Raw genomic sequence first — 20,102 nt, forward strand, 5'->3', positions numbered from 1 at the left:
CCCCAAGACCATCTGTCCCGAAGAGCTGCTGATTGACTCGAGGGCCTCCCTGTGGCCCGGCGCCTGAAGTCGGAGCTGCTTGGGTTAGTTTTTGTTTTATGGTGGAGGCGCAGTGTGAGAGTGTGAGGGGCAAGGGCTGGAGGGACCCCCCATCTCTACCGAGAGGGCGTTGGGGAGCTTGGAGCTTCCCCCACCCCCTGCTTGAAAACGAGGCTGCTTGGATCATTGAAGACGGGAGGGAGAGTTACGGGATGAAAGGTTCTGAGGCAGGCGGCCCCTTCCCCACACCTGTACTGCTTGAGGTTACAAAGGGGGTCTGGGTACGATGGATGAGAACGAGGGGCTCTTCCTCCTGTGCTCAGACCTTCCCGGGCTTATTGGGGAGGGGCTGTTGGGATGTCAGATAGATGCTTTCCATGCCACCCCTTTCCTGAAGCCTAGGTTTTTGTGAAGAGGAGAAACGGGATGGGGATGGAGACGGGGGGCTCTTCCTCCTCCCACTTGGACCCGCCTAGGCTATTGGGGGGAGGGGGTTGGGATGTGAGGACTAAGGCTGGGAGACCTTCTCCACTGTGCTTGAAGTGGCCGGCACCGGAGGGCACTGGCGGATTCTCGGGGTCCTCGATGCTCATGCTCAGGGCCCCTCGCCTAAGGTCCGAGTGGGCTGGGTGTGGATGTGCGGTGGGGGAAAGTAAGAGGCGTGGAGGGAGTCCTCCCTACCTCTCCCTACCTGAGCCTTACCTCCTAGGCCCTCTCTACCTGGATCCGGGCCAAGGGCCAAAAGTCGGGACGACCCTCCCAGCCCCGCCCCGTCCCGCCTCGCCCGCTGCAGGGAGCCCGACGAGGATGGGCACGTGCGGGCGGGACGGGGCGGGTCCCCTTTCTAGCACTCCGAAGCTCGGGGGAGACTCCCCCTGCGCCCCCAGACCTTTGGGGCTGCTCGGCTAAATGCAAGGCGCGCCCCAGACCTGGCTACCTGCTTCTAGGGCGCGCGGCGGCCGCTTCGGGGACCGGGCTTTTGCGCTCGGCCCAAGCATCCTCCGTAGGACAAAGCGGCGGTCGTTGCACTGGCGGGCCTGCGCCACCCGCTGGGCGGGGGGCGCGGCCAGGGAAGGGGGGGCTCCGGGCGCGGCGCGGAGAGAGCTTCCGCGGAAACACGCCAGGAGCCGGGCGGGAGACAAAGCGCGCTCGCTCCTCTCGGGCCTGCGCGAGCCGGGATGGAAAATCCCGAGGGAGGAGGCGGCTGCGCCCTGGCTGGGTACTATGCCCCGCACCCTTCTTTCCGGCACATCACCCCCTACGCCGGCCCGGCACCCCAGGATGCCGTGTGTGCGATGGTAATCAGGGTCCCTTCTGGGAGACATTCAAGACCTGTGACCACGAGGACGCGGACAGGCGGGGGCGTGGGGGGGGGCCTCCGGATACAGGAGACCTAAGTGGGCCAGTGTCGGGAGGGCCATCCTGACTGGACACCCCTGTGCCCCATCAACCACGTTAGGTCAAGTTTGATTCCGGGTTCCGAAGGTGTTTGCATGGATCAGAGTGTGAACATGTATGACTGGGTGAATGTGCCAGTGTGTGCTCCAGTGTTCATGTGTGTGTCATGGTGAGCTTGTGAATCTGGCTGTGTGTGGTTGTGAGAAGAGGAGCCACTTACTGCTGACCTTAGATGCTAGGAGTGGAGGCAGGGTAGTAGCCCCTTCCACTCTAAAGCCACCGTAATAACCTAAGGTCTCAGTGTGTGTCCTCAGGGTGAAGGTAGCTTCAGGCTGCCTTCGGCCTAGCCTGCATGCAGGGGTGTGGTCTAGAAGATAGGACCTTACAAGTATGTGGAGCCCTCTTCAGCCTTTCTGGGGTCTCAGGTCTGACCTTAACATTCCTTACCATTGTCCTGCCTTTCCCATCTCCGAGAAACCTTATCTTGCTGTAATGGGCTCCCCTGAGGCCCAGAATTCCGCCCTACCCCTCCACGTGGGCTTCCAGATGGGGCTTGAGGCGCTCATCAGCACAGTCCCTTATGATGTGGGTGTGAGATTTTGTGGCAAGGCAAATTTTTTCAGTCTGGCTTTCATGTCCGGAAGGACCATAGGTCTAGGTTGCTGGTTATTGGCAGGTAGCCTCTCAGTAATACCAGGTATACTACAGAGAGGGCACTAGTGAGACAGAGATACTACTGTGAGTGCACACCTCTGAGGATGACAGCTCTCCCACAGACATGCCCATTTCCAGCAAGTGACCTCAGTTTCATTGTGCTTTTACAGCAAATGCGTTGTATAGCTTTGAGATAATCCCCACCACAGACCTCCTTCCCGTAGGATGAGGGGCTAGACTGCTGTCAGTGGAACCATAGGAAGAGCAGTTACCAGGCAGTGGAGCCACCATCCAGCCCAGCCCTGCCTGGTCCAGTCTCAACAAGTATCCACTGCCGGTACCCACAGCGACCTCTACTGGGAAAAGTAGTAATTTTGCAACTAACACTCTCCCGTAGGGTGGAGATTCCGGGTGGGTGTGGGCCCTGTTAGGTAAAAACCACAAACCCTTCTATTTGGGGGCTCCCTGTCTGCCTTTGGAGTCCTAGGTTGATGTTTTTTTTTAATTATTTTTTTTAATTTTTATTTATTTATGATAGTCACACAGAGAGAGAGAGGCAGAGACACAGGCAGAGGGAGAAGCAGGCTCCATGCACCGGGAGCCCGACGTGGGATTCGATCCCGGGTCTCCAGGATCACGCCCTGGGCCAAAGGCAGGCGCCAAACCGCTGCGCCACCCAGGGATCCCTAGGTTGATGTTTTTAATAGCATTTCCTTCAAACTAGTTCAAGCCGTGGAACTGCCACTGTCCTTGCCCATATAGAATTATTTAAAGGGGCACCTGGGTGGCTTAGTTAAAGGTCTGCCTTCAGCCCAGATCATGATCCCAGGGTCCTGGGAGTGAGCCCCACGTGTATCTGGATCGCTGCTCAGCAGGGATCCTATTTCTCCCTCTGCTAACTCCCCCTGCTTGTGCTTTCTCACTCACTCTCTGTCAAATAAATAAATAAAATCTTTAAAAAAAAAAAAAAAAAGGAAGAAGTATTTGAAGAGGGCCAAAATGCCTTTGTCCACATTTCTGTCCAGTTGGGGGGTGGGCATCAAATCTGCTTATGAGGAAAATGCGTGGAAAAATCTTATCAAGCTCAGGATGTTTTAGGTATCTTATTTATCTCTTCCTCACCCACTATGATTCCCACCTCCCCTTCTTATTCCATTTTATCCTTCTCTCTTCCTCATCATTAAATTAGTCAATAACATATTTTCAAAGATAAGCTTTCTTTCACTAGTTGACAATATGGCCCAGAAAATGTAGAAATCAAGAGGCTATTAAGTGCAAAGAACTGGCAAACACTGGCTCTTCCAGACCTAATCGTGAAATCATGGCAGTAGGGGAGATGGATGAAACATGCTGTCTTAAATCCTCGTCTGGTGACGTGTGTCTCTTCTCCCAGAATTACTCTGAAGGGATTTCACACAGACACAAAATCTTTAGAGCTCCTCAAAGGAAAGGAGGTATTTAAATACCTGGTATTGTTCTTACTTTGGCATCCATGTGATTTGCATTGAACTATGTGACTCAGTATCATAAAGTAAAAATAGGACTTAATCTCTTCCTTGCCTGTTCAGAAGGTGACTGCATATGTGTGTTGTGTTCTGCATTAGAAGAGTGAAAAGCTAAATTATCTCATAAATTGAACCACCTGCTTGTTCTGATTAGAGAATGGCGCTTAACATCACCTACAGGCAATAACATTATTTTATGTTTCTTTTAATTCATACCTGAATCTCTTTGTCTTGTAAAGCCTTTCTTCATGCTCATACATTATTACTTTCACTTGAAGTTAATCAAGAATGTTTAATCCTTGTACAGAAGCCAAACAAATTAAATATCAGCAGATACAGGAAGATGTGGGTGGTGTTTCTGTTCTTGGGCTCAAAAAAATCCTTGGAGTTCACAGGAGAGAAGGAAAGGGGGTGAAGATTTAGTAAATCTTATGGGTGTAGTTAACGGGTTTCTGAAGAGGAGAGGCTCCTCAGAATTTCTCCAGGACAACTGGTCATGTTGAAGAATCTGAGGATGCAAGCAAATAGCATGCATGCTGCGAATGAGAATGAAGCCCTTGGGATTCCTAATTCCAAACACTAATGCAGCCTTTCTGGGAAAATCCCCCAAATCTCTCCAGTTCCTTTGGGCTGCCAGCAGTCACAAAGGAGTGGAGCTGTCCGAGGTTCTGGAGCACTGGCTTCCACCCCACTAGTGGGAAGGCAGGATTTAGGGCATGGAGTAGAAGCAAGCTCTGACGAGCATGGCCTCTGTGAGGATTTCCCTAAAGCTCATCATCATAGAAAGAAATAGGAGGCAACAGAGCTATAAAGACTTTTATTGCATCGCTTCAAATGAACCCATTGGCAAACCCTATTTAAAGAATTACAAGCTAATAAGAGGAAACATTTCTGAGTCAGGCTTTTCAAATGTAAGAATGTATTTAATCCTCACAGTCCTATGAGGTAGATGGTAGTGGTAGTTTCCACTTTCAAGATGAGGAAATGAAGCTTTGAGAGGAAAGGGGCTTGCCCATGATTATACAGATCAGAAGAAAAAGAGTTTAGATTCCAATCTGGATCTCTTAAACTGCAGAGGTTGCTCTTACCACTATTTTTTCCTACTGCTATTGTAGAAGCAAAATTGAAGTTTTGAACTGTCCTCTATGAGATTCTAACCAAATTTTAGAGGAATGGATTGGGGGCCAACAAAGATTCAGACATAAGCCATAAAGAGTCCTTTCAAATGCATCAAGGATATTACCACAATACTTTACATATTATCCTGCAAAAAGGATACCTGTACTTGATTACCAAGGAGGAGAAAGGGGAGTATAATGATCCTCATGGCCAGTGTTTCAGAGTTTTCTTTCCAGAATGGAACAATTTCAAAAGAAGCCAAGCCTAGATGGCATCAAAATGTATTTTTAATAATCTGCAAGAATAGTGGGAAAATGAGGAGGCTGATATTATTTCACAGAATACATGCAGAACCAAAGAAATAGGGCTTATCTTCATTTGCCACTGTCCAGTTCCAATGATGAGGACACCTGGATATTGTTAAGGGGTTCCTTCCCCATATTCCTATTCTCAAATATTTACAGCAAAGTCTCTAACTCCAAAATAAAAGTTTTCATTGTTGTAAGCCTCAGCTAATCTCAGGGAAGCATCACATTTCTACCTTTATGTCATCATAACCATTGTTCTGTCTTCATATGTGGCTGCAGGATGCCTGAAGGGAGGCAGGTTTGGGGTTTGATATGCTTCAAGCTACATGTCCTCTGGTCCTCCTAGGGTGGCAGTGCAACTGCCCCAATCTTGCCACATGCACAAGGGGCCTTGCCTGAGAACTCCCCATTCAGTAGCTGTTGTTTAGGTGTCTGAAGAGAATAGAGAGGAACGGACTTCTGCTTTTTCTCCTCTCTCTATCTCAGTCTGCACAAGACACAGATAGGGGCCCTCACCTTTTAAGAAAATGCCTCAAATCAGGCTGGGTCTCCAATCCATTTTGAGTCATTCTTTCCCCTTCTAGGTTAGGGCTTTGCAAGACTCTGATGCATGGAGCAAGGCTGCTATTGCTGTTCCCGAGGGCACTTGGAGGCCAAGGACCTGGCTCCCCATCTGGGTCTGCTCTGACTCATATGATCGCAGACAGATTTGATTGTTTTCTTATTTAGAGTCATTAATTAACTCTCCTCAACATCAGAACAGCATGTATTAAGAGGAAAGCTATTTGTGGGGGTCTCTAGGAAGCTATGCCTACAGCTGAGCACCATCTCCTTTGCTAACAGGACCAGGAAATGGTTTTTAATTCTGGCTATGACCCTTCAGAAAACTTAGATCAAGATTTTATGCCAATATGAGAAAGGAAATAAAAGTGTAATTAATTGACAAGACTGCTAGAGTTATTCTGGCAAAAACTGGGAAACCCAGGGGTCTCAAGAATTTTTATTCATCCAATGAATATTCCTGTATCTGCAATGTGCCAAGCACAGAGCTGGTCATAGTGAACACAGTCCAACTTAGGATAAGCTCTGTCATATAGGAATCTTGAATGGAAAGTGGAAACAGAGGCAGAACCCCTGACAAGGGTGTGTGCTGTAAATAGTTTTTAGAAATGGAAAGAACCTTAATAATCATAAACCATCATCTCTTTTTTAACATGAAGAGGCTGAGGGAAATTGGGGTTGCCACTGGCCACACACAGCCCCTGGAGTAGCGAAGATGGAGATTAGAACCCAGGTTTTAGTAATTCCTAAAGCTTCTTCTCTCCATTGTACGAAGTAAACTGTTCTGCTCACCAAATTATCCAAAGGGTACATTTTCATTAACATAGCCTTCTTTGATCTAATCTTAATGCAAAACTTAAAATTATAAGAGAAACAAATCATAGATGAAATACGAAAAGAAGAATGCCTGTTTATATCCTGTTGTCCAAGATAGTAACCACATGCGGCTATTGAGCACTTGAAATGTGGCTAGTCCAAACGGAGATGCACTGTAAGTATAAAATATACACTAGATTTTGAAAAATTAGTATGAAAAAAGAATATAAAGTATATCATTAATAATGTTAATGTATATTGAAGTAATATTTTTGATATATTGGGTTTAAATAAAATATATTAAAATTAATTTCATTTGTTTCCTTTACTTTCTTAATGTGTATACTAGGAAATTTATAATTATATATGTGGCTTGCATTTATAGCTCATATTTCTACTGAATAATGCTGTTCTAGAGTGCTTCCACTTAGGAGGAAATGTTCTTTACAAACTAAGGCATTTAGCAAAGGAGGTTCTATAATCAGTCAACCTAAGATGAATAGTAGCTTTCCCACTGGGCTGTGTGACCCTGAACAAGTTGATTGATCTCTCTGTGCTTCTATTTCCTCACCTGTAAAATGAGGATGATAACAGAGCCTACCTCTTTGGTTGAGTCAAATCCCTTAGAACAGTGGCTAGTACATAGTGTATACTCAATTAATATTAACTATTGTTATTATCAGAAGGGGCTTAGAGAATCTTGCAAGGCAGAGGCAACAGAAAGAACAAGCAATTTTCAGATAAATAAAGGAAAAGATTTACTACTACTTAAAACAGGACTGGAAATATTTGCTCAGTATAAGCTCATGAACTACCTTGATGTGGCCCCAATTTTCTGGCAGATAATGATACTGAGGAAAGATTTCAAGCCATTTACATAAGCATACAATGGATAAACAAATTAGCTAATTGCATTATGCCCAGGTCTTGACCTCTGCTAAATGAGTTGAGGAAGAAGATGATCAAAGTATACTAAGAGCAGATGACCCAAGAGCTCTAAGTCTCTTTGACTCCAAGATTCCTAGGGAAATATAAGCCTTATGCTCTAGGAGAAAGATCCTGGGTGGAGTCAGACACATGTGAGGTCAAAGCCACTCTGCTACCCATTGGCCTTTTTTTTTTCCCCATTGGCCTTGATCAAGATACTGTAGGGGCACATGGATTGGCTCAGTTGGTGGAGTATATGACTTTTGATCTCAGGGTTGTGGGCTCAAGCCCCACATGGGGTGTAAAGATTACTTAAAAATAAAATATTTTTTTTTAAAAGTATCAGTTTTCTCTATAAAATGGAGCTAGCACCACCTCTCTTGCAGGTTGTGGTAAGAACTGTATTAGATAATGCAAATAAAACACCCTGTACATAGTAAGTGCTCAAAAATGGTAGCTTTCATGAAATGAAATTTCAGATATTCTTTAACAGGAGGTTGAAAGGACAGTTTCATCTGATAAGTGTGTCTGCACCAAAATGTAGGTTCTCAGTAACTTTGGGCACCCTACACAATCTTTCATGCTCTTCTCTCTGTCCTATTAACACATGTGAAGTTTTTTCCTGGGATGGTAAAGCAAGTAGCAAAATGGGCATTGTTCTCCATCATATTTCTTCTCAAATTCTGACATTCTGACCTTAGTGTTTAGAGCACTTTACACGCAGCTTTGCTTTAAAAATAAATGGGACATAAATCTAGAAACCACAGCCCCCAGAGAACCATGTTCTCTAGGCTCTTAGAGCAGGCCATGGGTCCACCCACTGCACAGCTCTGAGGCAGCACATTACTGCTATCCTTGAATATCTATTCTTCTTCCAAAAGTTTGCTTTCTGGACCAAAGAAATGTATGTTAAGCTGAATGAGGACTTCTGTTGACAAAGCAGATCGGACTCTAGAGAAAACACTCAGACTAGTTATACAGCAAGTGTGGAGATCCCTGAAAGTATTTTGGCAGGTGAGAACAACATAGTCAGATGTCTGGGGTTAAAGTATGATGGGTGGATTGAGGTGGGGAAGAGCCTGCAGGCAGGCTCACCCCTGGTTCTGTTGAGAGACCCATGACTTCCAGAGACCTAAGTACCAGTACTAAGTTCTCTTGGGATAAGTTCTGATCTTAAAATGCGTTTCCCCCCATCCATTCCCTCTTGTTCACTCAACAGATGCAGGATGGTACATTTTGGAAAACCTTGTTCTGGAAGAGCCCAGGGTCTGGCTGAGGAGAAGAGAGATGTTAATGTACAGAGTGAACCAAGGAACAAGGGCTAAAGTAAGCCCAAGAGGCCTGATGAAGGCGGGTTGGCTATGGCATTTGGCTAAAGCAATGGATCCCAGTCAGACAGACCTGAATCTGAATCTCACTCAGCTTCACCACCAATGTGGTGGGCAAGTGCTTTAACCTCTCTGAGCCTCATTTTTCTCATCTGGGGCAATAAAACCTGCTTTCCCTGGGTTGCTATGGCTATTACATGACAACTTATAAGAAAATTCTTAAGGTAATACTAACTTTCTTTTATTGAATGCTTACAGTGCATCAGGCAATGTGCTCAGCACTTTATATGTATAAAAGAGATACCACTATTATCCTACGTTATAGCTGAGGAAAGCAATGCTCAGATACTTTAACTTGCTCAAGGTCACACAAGCAGTAAAATGTGGAACCAGGACCCCAACCCAGGCAATTTGACTGTAAAACCTTCTCTTGACCACTGTGATCAATGTCCTCTCTGATTCAAGGTCAGCAGGAACCCAATAACTGTTATTTTGAAAGAGGGCAAGATGATTCATTGATTAGCCTGTGTAGAGGTCTTCTGCTTGGTCTTCAAGAAGGGGTACAATGTGGAGAGGCTCTGAAGGGTGAGTACAGTGAAGAGGGAAGACAAGGAAAAGCTATGATCAAATGAATAGGGCTGGGAACACCAATGAGGTGTGCTGAGGGCCCTGAAATGGAGAAGAGGTTTTCAATACGAAATAGATGTTTGGAAAGTCTTGGATGTCAAGCTAACAAGCTAGAAAACCAAAAAAGTTCATAGGCAAAACAGGGGATGTGAAATCTGAAGGCACCAGTTGGAGGCAGCTCACTGAATTTGGGCATATGGTTGCCGTGTGGAGCAGGTGACCATGCATGCCCAAAGCCAGTTTGCGGAGAGGGCGGCCAGACAACACCACAATCCAGCATTCCTACCATTGCTCTCTGCTTTCCAAACCATGTGCCTAGCCTTTTCTTTCACTTGATCTTCACAAAAGCCCTAAGCAGTAGAAGGGTGGGAGGTCTGCTACCAGCATTGCTGCCTGTGTCGAGTGGCAGGCAGCATGGGCTGCCAGGAACACAGATGCCAAGCACAGCTGCAGTGCTCAAACTCAAGAAAAAAAGCTTTGGAGGCCTTTTTGTAGGGGGCAGGCAGAAGCCTTGCCCACTGGGCTGAGTCCTTTTCTCTGTGCTCTGGGAAGCAGGCAGTGTTATCCTTTGATCTGATTTCCCAGTGACACCCCTGCCTGAGTAGCAGCCTCCCAGGGTGGCTGCTGTGAGGGCCTGTGTCAGGGTCATTGCAAATCCCATAGTCCCCTTTGGATGCAGCACCTGTCGGCCAGTGCCCCCCGCCTCCTTTGTAGAGAGCTGTTTCACAAAATGAAATGTTTCTGAATTTGCCATTGTAAATTCGCTGTGCTTATTTCTCTGCAAACTGCAGAGATTAGAGACCAAACCCCATTCTCCTTAGAGGGGGTTAGAAGAAAAGTCTATCCTTTCTAATGGCTGCAGTAGCTGCTGACCACCAGATTTCTCTATGCTTCTAATAACAATGGAAAACAAAGACAGGAAGGGAGAGGGGCCCAGATGTGGCATTTCTTCCTAGAGGCCCCTGCAGTTCTGTGAAGGGTGTGAGGCCATGGGGAGGGAACTTCCACAGTCATGAGAGAGCGCCTTGATAAGTAAAGGAGTTTTGATGTGCAAGATGATAAAAAATGAAAGAGATCATGGTGCCATACTATGTTTTCTCTAGAAAGTGATGCCCTCCACAGTTCTGGAAGGATAAATAAACAGGTCAGCAAGGCCACAGGGGTCTTGACAAGTTAGCCAGGAACAAGTCCCTAGGGATTTTAAATATATCATTAATAAGAAATGACAAACACCGGCAGCCCAGGTGGCTCAGCAGTTTAGCGCCTGCCTTTGGCCCAGGCCGTGATCCTGGAGACCCGGGATCGAGTCCCACGTCAGGCTCCCTGCATGAAGCCTGCTTCTCCCTCTGCCTGTGTCTCTGCCTCTTTCTCTCTGTGTGTGTCTCTCATGAATAAATAAATAAAAATTTAAATAAATAAAAATAAATTTAAAAAGAAATGACAAACACTTGGTAATAGAATGTTAAGGGCTTCTGTGGCCACTGACCCCAGTAACAATTGATGTGTCAAACACTGGATGCAACAGGGTGGAATGGTGACTTTTGAAGGATAAAATCAAGTTGGGAAATCATAATAATAAAGGTATGGATGTTTAGAGTGGGTGGGCATCAGAAAGTACAGCTGTGCTTACTTTAGAATATATTTACCAGCCAGGTCCCATTTATCTGATCATTCTGACCCCAGTTTTTAGATGTTCCTGTGATCAGCCCCCAGCTTGGGGCCTAGAATATAGTAGGTGCTCACCAAGTGTTCATAGTTTGCTCACGCGCTTGACATACTGTGTGCTAAGCCTTGTGCCAGGCATCGGGGAGATGGAAGTGAATGAGTCTTAGTGCCTGTCCTTATGGGGTTAGTCAATTCCAAAGCAGAACAAGGAGTGCACTGTAGGAAATGTACAAGTGAACGTGGTCACCCATGATGTTCCCTTCTAGATACTTCCTCATATCTCTGGAATAAGGTAGCCCAGCAGATGAGCCAAACTGGGATCTTTTACTGCCAACTTCCTCTCACCTCAAATCTGAGCAGGTCCAGCTGTGGCATCTGAGGTAGCAGCATGAAGGTAAAGGAGGCAGAGGCTCGTATATTGCAGAAACTTGCTGGGTACACCTAGTGAAAATGCTTCATCTGAAAGACCCACTCTTGAGAACTTTTGCCTGCAATTAGAGCATGTGGCCACAGGAAGCAATCACGAAGCAGTTGGTCCAAGCAGCCTCCTCATGGGCATGATATGCTGAGCAAAGTAGTTCTTCACTTGTTAACCTTCAGAAGAACATGATCTTGCATTAATGGATCATAAAAGGACTGCACATTTAATTGGACCAAACCACTGTAACCTATGTGACTGGAATTATGAATTCATCAACATTCATTTAACAAAATTCATGTAGGTCTACTATATACAAAGAGCAACACAAAGTCTCCATCGTTAGGTAGTGCCTTCTGCAAGGAGGACAAACACAGATAATTGTTGTACAGCAAAATAAGTGGTATGATGGGGGGATGAAAAGAGCATACTAGAGGCACAGAGGAGTGACTGACTGACGGGGGGCAGTGAGGGGGTGATAATACACACACGTGCCTAAGCTTGACCCAGATGTTAAGGCCTAAGTCAGAGGGTTTACACCAGCACACATAGAAGTGTGATATTTCAGGACACTGAAGGGAATTGGGATTGGCCTGTAGAGTGACCTTGGATGTATCATCTACACCTCTAGAGCTCAGATTCCCCATCTGGTCCTCCAAGGGCTTGGTAGTGGCTCTCCTGACCATGTGGGCCTGGAGTGGTATGGAGATTAGGGTGATGACCTTGATCTCAGTGGCCAAGGCCTGGACTGGTCCCAGTCCCAAGGCCTCCTGGGAACCTGCTTGTCTGGACCCGCTTGATTCTGGCTGAAATGTTCCAAGAGATTCCGGAGGATCAGCTGAGATGCCAGCCCTAGAGGAACTTGACGTTGTGAGGGGTCAGCCTTTAGCGTCCAGCAGAAATGAATAAATAAATAAAATCCTTAAAAAAAAAAACTTAGATGTTATATGTCAATAATATTTCAATAAAACCAGGATGTGTCTCCCTCCAGAGACCTTCTTCGACCCTGGCAGGCTGTCCTCCCCAGCCAACCCCACACTCCATTTCCCAGACCCCACTACTGCCCTGTCTATGGGTGTGGCAATGCCCTCCCCAGAACTGGCCCCTCTGTGTTGGGGATACAGAGGAGCAACTATCTTGCATAAATGAAAAAAAAAAGCCAGAGTGTTAAATTTAAGCAAATGTTTTAAAGGTTTTAATTGCCCCATAGAGAGAGTTTTAATATACAATACATTAGAGCAATACCTAGTTAAGAGAGTAGACAAATGGAAGCACTGAAAAAGCCCTTGCTGAAATCCCTTTTACAAGTCTAAAAATCCTTTTTTTTTTTTTTTTCAAATAATTCAAGTGCCCAGGAAATTGCATGCATAAGACTGACAGGCTCTGAACCACCTTCCCAGGCCAGAGCCAAGACCCAGGCATCTCTGGTCCTCTATCCCCTCTCACTCTGGTCCCTTAACCCTGGGACCCTCTCTCTGCAAAGAGCTCATCCCTGTCAGCTGGGGCTACATGCGCACAGGCTGCTTTTCACCACTAAGGGTCAGCAGGCACCTCTTCCTGGGGCTTCTGCAGTGGGGAGGACACTTCCTGCCCCTCCCCCTCACCATCACCCAACACACTTCCCCCTTGGCTGGGGCCTGGATGGTCCCTTCATCTTGCAGGAAACGCCACTGAGTACCTATGCAGGACTCCCTTCCCAGAGTGAGCAAATAAAAAACTACAGAGGGCCTTTAAAACCATTCTGCAGAGGATGTCGCCTCCACCAAAAGAGATGAGAAGGGGCCAGGCTGAGATAAGCAGAGCTGCTTAGAAACTGAACACAGAGACAAATCAAAACATTCATTGGAGGCAATAGAATGCAGATCAGTGGAGTGAGAAGCAAGATGTCTCCCTGCCTAAATCACAGCAGAAGATAAAAGAAATCATCTACTCTGGTGCAAAAGTCAGAAAAGAAAGGAAATGCAGAAAACATAAAACAAGATGACAGGAGGCTACCCAAAATGAATCTGACAATAAACTTAAGTAGTTAATATTCCCTTGTTACAAGACAAAGGCTCCCAGATTAAATAAATACTAGACACTCAACTAAAATTAAACGCCAGGGTAGGCCAAGCTATACCAGATAAATGCAAACAAAAGCAAAAGCGTGAGTGGCTATATCAGACAAAGCACAATTTAAGGTAATAAGTAGCACCAAGCAGGATAAAAGGGCAATTTTATATTCACAGGAGCAATTGTGCAAGCATAACTGTCCTGAACATTTGTACACTCTCGATTTTAGTATCAGGACACTTGAGGGAAAACCCATTGCTGTTGGAAATATGAGATGAAGACAATCGTGCACATAAATTTACATACTACGTTCAGTATCTGACATCTAGTAGCCAAAACATACATAACAACAGAAAGGAGTAATATTCTAAAGATTGAAGGCAAGTGCTGAACTCTGTACCAGTGTGAATGATGTTTCTAAAAGACCATCATAAATAGGTACTTGGGATATATATGTTAAATTGAGTACAGCTTTATATATAATCACAACTTTAAAAACCCTACGCCACTGAAAAGCCACTGAAAGAAAATATACCAAAAGGTTGGCATGTGGTGTGTTTAGAAAGGTTTGAATTTAGGTATTTAAAATTTCTTTCTACTTTTTTCTCCATACGTTCTTTAATGATCATATAATATTCTATGAGTTTAAAAAGGTAAACTGAAAAAAAAATAGTTTTAGACTCATCCCCATTGCATAGGGTTTACGATTTTTAAGATTTGGGTAAAATTAATAAGAACAGCAGACAGGAATCCCAGCAGGCCCCACACAGCCTGGGGATCTTGGCCCCTCTAGATCCATCTGGTCACTCACTCCCTCCTCAAAACCCTGGGGCACCTGTGTTTTCCCAGCTCTGCTCCCATCTCGTCTACTTTGCCTTTATGACCCTTCCAACCTGCACTGACAGTTCAGCTGTGGTTTCCCCCAAGACAGACCCTGGTCTCCTTGCTTTTCCCCTCCACCCATCCCTCTCATGACCACACCTATTCTTGGAGAGGGATGCAGCCCCCTCTATATGCCAAGGACTCAAGAATGCATCTCCAGCCCCAAATTCACCACAGAGTTTCAAGGGTGTGCATCAGCCCGCAGACTGGATGTCAATGGAAAAATGTGGGGCAGGCATGATAGACCTGCCAGCAGAGGAAATTGTCAGTGAAGCCCCCCTGAGCACGTGACATAGGGCACAGGGATTGAATGGGAAGCAAGGATGCCAAGGGGTAGTGATGAGAGCATGTAAGGCATCCACAGTCAGAGGTAAAAGAAGGTTTCCGTGAAAGAATTAGATAAATCATCATCTCGAGCACAGTGCCCCGTATGCCATTTGAAAGCAGAACCTACAGCTCTGGTGTACAGGGCTATGAGTTAGGATTGTGGCTGTAATCAAGAAAAACAACAAAGTCAAATTTAAAAACCAGGCCCAGGGACGCCTGAGTGGCTCAGCAGTTGAGGGTCTGACTTTGGCTCAGGGCGTGATCCTGGGGTCTTGGGATCGAGTCCCACATTGGGCTCCCTGTGGAACCTGCTTCTCCCTCTGCCTGTGTCTACCTCCTCTCTGTGTCTCTCATAACTAAATAAATAAAATCTTTAAAAACAAAACAAAAACAAAAAGCAGGCCCAGACTGTCCTGTCCCTTGGAATGCTCACATGGGATCCCTCAAATCTCTTCTGCCCATCACACACATCCAGCTACTGGTTCAGCGGACAGACCTGGCTCTACCACTAAAATTTACTGGGCAGTAGTTTCTGGTCTGGCCTCCTGACTTTTCAGGGCAGGACAGAAAGTCTGTAAATACCCCAAAGTCTTTAATCTACCAGCAAAAAGATTGAGGATGAGATCAGTTTCTTATACCACTAATGTGGTATGTTAATTTTAAGGTACAATTTCTTTTGAAAATGACAAAAATAAACTTAACTACTAACCCTAAACATATATTCTTATCAATCTCAGCTCTAAGTATATACTCTCAATGGGAAGTAAATTACTTTAAGAGAGCTTTCTAAAATTATTACATATAATTTCTCTTGCGTTCCTAGGTCTGGGTTGCTATCCAGTTACCATTTTGTTTTGAAAGGCAAACATGCCTGGGACCAGTCTTTGGAAACAGGGTTTCATAAGATACTACGCAGCCACCTGGCTCTAGAGAAGAGGTAGTGCTAAGTCGCCTCTAGCAAGTCACTTAACTATCCTAATTTTCAAACTCCATAAAGTGAAAGACAGTCATACCTACCTTAAAATATTGTTGTAAAGAAACTCACGGTTCCCTACATAAAGCGCCTAGTCCCGTGTGTCTTGCAGCAGGAGCTCAGTAAGCATAGCAGTTATTCTCCTATCAAGTAGTGGTTTTTAGCCTCTGTGGCCCCTGGTCCTACACATGATGGACACAAGTCATTCTGGAAAAGCTCCTGCATTTCCCATAGTTTCCAGCCATACAGCTTTATTTCCATATCCTTTCTCCTCTCACTCAAGGAACATCTGAAGGCAAATAACTAAAATTGAAGTGATAATAGGAAAAGCCCCTAGCATCTTTGCTTTTTTGGTTTTATAAGGCAAGTTAGTCCCAAACTTGACTACTTTATCATCAGTGACAAATAAAGGGGAACTCACCAGTGTCTAAAAGACACATCCCAATTATCTGAGAACGTAGGTTCTCAGAACCAGGCATATCATAACTTCCCTTCTCACAAGCCCTAACAGCCCCTCATCCTGTGAGACCTAAAGACCTGTCTCCTGGCCCCAGTCAGACTCTCAAGCAATTGGGTACCTAGGGCCTCATTTTCTTACCTCCTCCTCCCCCCTCAAAACCTCACCATCTCTCTGGTATAGTTCCTGGCCTTTAGTGGACAGTTAATAAATGTTTCATAAATAAATGTGTCTGAATTCTGGCCCTACTTTTGCACCTCCCTGCACTGGGACTAGCAAATGTGCATTATGAGCCAAAATCAGGTCAGGTGACCTGGCTTCCAGCAATGATGTGCACAGAAGGCAAATGATTAAATAATGCATGTCTATCCACTTGACACGACATTTTGCAGCCACTGGAAATGATGCGCTCAAAGCCTCAAAGGCCACACGGAGACACATCTAACATTAACTGAATAAATAGACCATAAAGCGAGTGTCCTTGTCCAGCCATCACACACGGACCCAGATCGAAGGGGAAAGCCGAAGAGTATCTGTTGCTACAAGAGGGGAGGGACTCTGCCCAATGTGTTTCTAAATTCTCTGTGTTGCTTGGCCTTTACAATGAAGAGCAAGAGATGATGGGAAAAGGCCCCCAAAACTGGAAATTAGTCCAGGGCTTCCTCATGGGCACATGGCCAAACTCAGTGCGCTGAACTCAAAACAAAGGCGGAGGAGCTGGACTGAGGAAAGAATGCGGAAGCCAGAGTCCATTCAGGAACAAAATGTGGACTTGACCCAAAATAGCTGTCATGCTCAGCCTCAGAGTCTGAATTAATCGTCTTCTTAGTTTATTGACATCTATGAAATTGATTCTCACCACAGAATCACAACCCGTGGCCCTGGCATTGCAGTTGATAAAAAGCATGACGGGGGAGGCAGTAGAAAGCATCTGTACCAAATATTCACAGAGGGCCCCGGGGTGGGCTCTGTGGAGACGTATGTGTTCTCTCTGGAAAATGTTCTCAGGCATTCCTGGGAAGAATGAGAGAAGAGAAAGGGAGAGGAACAGGTCGGGGAGAAGGAGCTAGGCAGCTTCTGCTGCTCTCCAGTCAAAGTTGACCTTGAGAGTCACCTCCTCTACACCCAAACTGGGAGCCTGGCCCCACTTTCAGTTCCTTTCCTCACTGCAGACCCAGACATCATTCCTCTCTCCTAAGACAGGGGCCACTGCTCAGTCCAGAGAACAGTTTCCCCATGTTGGTCCTCAAGTCCCTTATTTGGAAAAGAGCCGGACACAGCAGAGCCCAGAAGGCTCACAGAGACTCGCTGCTGACCAGGATGAGCAGGCAGGCTGGTGGCAGCCCTGGGCCACAGGGCCCCAATCCTGTCCTTCCAGGCCAGTGAAGGAGAGCCTGTTGTGGCCAGCACGTGTACCTCAAGCGCCTTTGCCCTGCCCCGAGCTCATGTTGAGAGCAGAAACCACTGTTCCCCTTCAACCTCCCCAGGTCCTTCTCAGGAGGCCCAGCCTTACACCAGTGTTGCCAGAGGAGTCAAAGCTCCCGGGTCACCAGCCACAGAGGCCTCCTTGTTTTCCAGAACGACACTGCTCGAGCACAGAGCACTGACCAGCCCTCATACCACTCTGCCTGGCACCTGACTCTGGAAGCCCCTATTATAATGAGGCCTGCTCCGAGTGTGGGACCTGGCAGGCAAGATTGCCTGGGCTGAGCCCACTGTGTCTGACAGGAAAGCAGATAGGCCTTGACTTTGTCCACATTTGAATCCAGGTCACCAGAAATCTAGCCTTAGGGTTTCCATGTGCCCTATCTCCGAGTTCCTGGTAGGCCAAGACCGACTCCAGATTTATAACCCTGCTGCAATGACCGAGACCCTCACCCACGTCTGCCTCACCTAATACGCAGCCTTCACAGAGGGCTCATCTCCCGCAGGGCAGCCAGGTTTTGTTATGCCACTGAAATTCCTCCCTGGCTCAGCCAGGTTGGCCTGCTCCAGCCATAGCCACCGAGGTGGTGCTGGGACTTTTGATGTACAGTAGTTCCCAGAATCAAGAATCTGCTGGATCATGGCCTCCTCTGGGCTGTGTCCACACTCCATGCTGTGGCCATGTCTGTCTTTCTCCTCTAGGCAGGGACCACATCTGACCCCCTCTTCTCCCAAGTCCAGGCTCAGGTGCAGATGGAGGGCTCAATGAAGTGGGGACCACAGGAATGGCCTCTTGCAACCTCCCAAGCTTACCTTTCTTCTCTGTCCATAATCAGAACAGAAAAGAAGGGCTTAGCTCTCCTACCTCACAGCATGACTTCCTAGAAAGGCCCTTTCTCCCTGTGACCAGTTCTGCTATCCACCTCCTGCCCTTTGAAGTCTAGACTCAAGACAGTATGAGGACAAGAGGGTAAGCCCACCCTCTCCTTTGAAAGCCCAAGGCAAGAAGCCCCCTCTGGAGCAAGCCGTCTCAGCCCTTGTGCCGCTGCACCTGCGTCTGCAGGGTGGGTGGGAGTTGGCTGCAGGGAGCTTTCAATCCGCAGAGGGAGAGTAGCTGTTTGAAGCATCTGTGTGGCTGTCCTATTCGAACCGTGGCTTCCAATGCCCCCGTCGGGGATCTGTCCGTAGTCTTTCTGATTACAATTTATTTAGCTTCCTAAAGTCTTTTTCCACCGGCCAAATCTTCTCGGGCAATGCTCACAGAAGCAAAAGGGCCTTCAGGCTGGAAAATCATGGGCCGTCAGCCACTGTAAGTGGAGTCAAGTGATTTTGTCTCCACGGTGACGTTTGTTTCCCTGCTCCCAGGATGAGGCATAGGCTGTTTGGATGCTCCAAGGCAAACAAGAAGTAGGAAGCAGACCAAAGTGGTCATAAGCCGACAGGAAGTCAAGGGCATCCAGCAGGGGGACAGGAAGGTGCTTTCTTCTGGGGCCGGCCCACTAGCTGCCATTGAGGTCTTTCTACAAAGACCTCTTTCCTTTGCATTTCTGGGGTTTTTGCAGAGGGAACTAGGGACAGGGTCCTCAAGTGAAGCCCTCTTGTACCCGTCCCCACTCTCCAAGCCCCATCTCTCCCCTCTGCCCTACCCACGCCTTCTCTCCTTCCTTTGTCTGATTTTTAAAAAAAGATTTTATTTATTTATGGATGAGAGACTCACACAGAGAGAGAGGCAGAGCATAGGCAGAAGGAGAAGCAGGTTTCCTGCGGGGAGCCTGATGCAGGACTCAATCCCAGGACCCCGGATCACGCCCTGAGCCAAAGGCAGATGCTCAACCGCTGAGCCACCCGGGTGCCCCTCTTTGTCTGATTTAACATCTCAGCTCCCACATTTAGAGGTGACTGCCGAGGCGTCACGCACTGAGGCCCGAGCGCATGGTGTATCAGGGTCCCCCAGTTATTTTTGGCTCCCTGTCCTGTTCCTATGACTCAAAGGCAAGAGTTGTACATATCCTGACCCAGAGTCATCCTGTTGGCTTCTGCCCATAGCCCTAAGTCTGGTATGGTCCAGCACAGTAGCCACCAGCCACATGTGGCTAAGTCATTTAAGTAAAATTTAAAATCTCATTTCTCAGTCACACTAGCCACATGTTCTCTATAGTCAAGTTCTCTGTAGTCACGTGTGGCTAGTGGTTACCATATTGGACACAGATAAAGAACATTTCCATCATGGCAGAGAGTTCTCATGAACAGTGTTGCCCGGGGCTGCAAGATATTTCAGGGTCCTGATTCCTTCCTTGAACTCATTTACCATTTCTCTCTCTCTCTCACTCTCTCTCTCTCTTTTAAAGATTTTATTTATTCATGAGAGACACACAGAGAGAGGCAGAGACACAGGCAGAGGGAGAAGCAGGTTCCTCGCAAGGAGCCCGATGTGGGACTCCATCCCAGGACTGGGATCACGCCCTGAGCCACAAGCAGACACTCAAGCACTGAGCCACACAAGCATTCCAATTTACTGTTTTTCTAGGCTCTTCTCTGTCACCTACAAGTTTGATGACCATAGAGCTGTAAGAAGACCATCTTTGTTTAGATCCGAAGGCCCGAGCTTAAATCTCTGATTG

The 20,102-nt window shown here is 46.7% G+C and overlaps 1 protein-coding gene across 1 annotated transcript in view; it reads left to right on the forward strand.

Annotated features, from left to right (window-relative positions):
* Positions 1-20,102, forward strand: part of SMPD3 (sphingomyelin phosphodiesterase 3) — an 81,533-nt gene that overhangs the window by 173 nt on the left and 61,258 nt on the right. The window lies entirely within an intron of this gene.

The sequence above is a fragment of the Vulpes lagopus genome, chromosome 10 (assembly GCF_018345385.1).
Source record: "Vulpes lagopus strain Blue_001 chromosome 10, ASM1834538v1, whole genome shotgun sequence".
Classification (NCBI taxonomy): Eukaryota; Metazoa; Chordata; class Mammalia; order Carnivora; family Canidae; genus Vulpes; species Vulpes lagopus.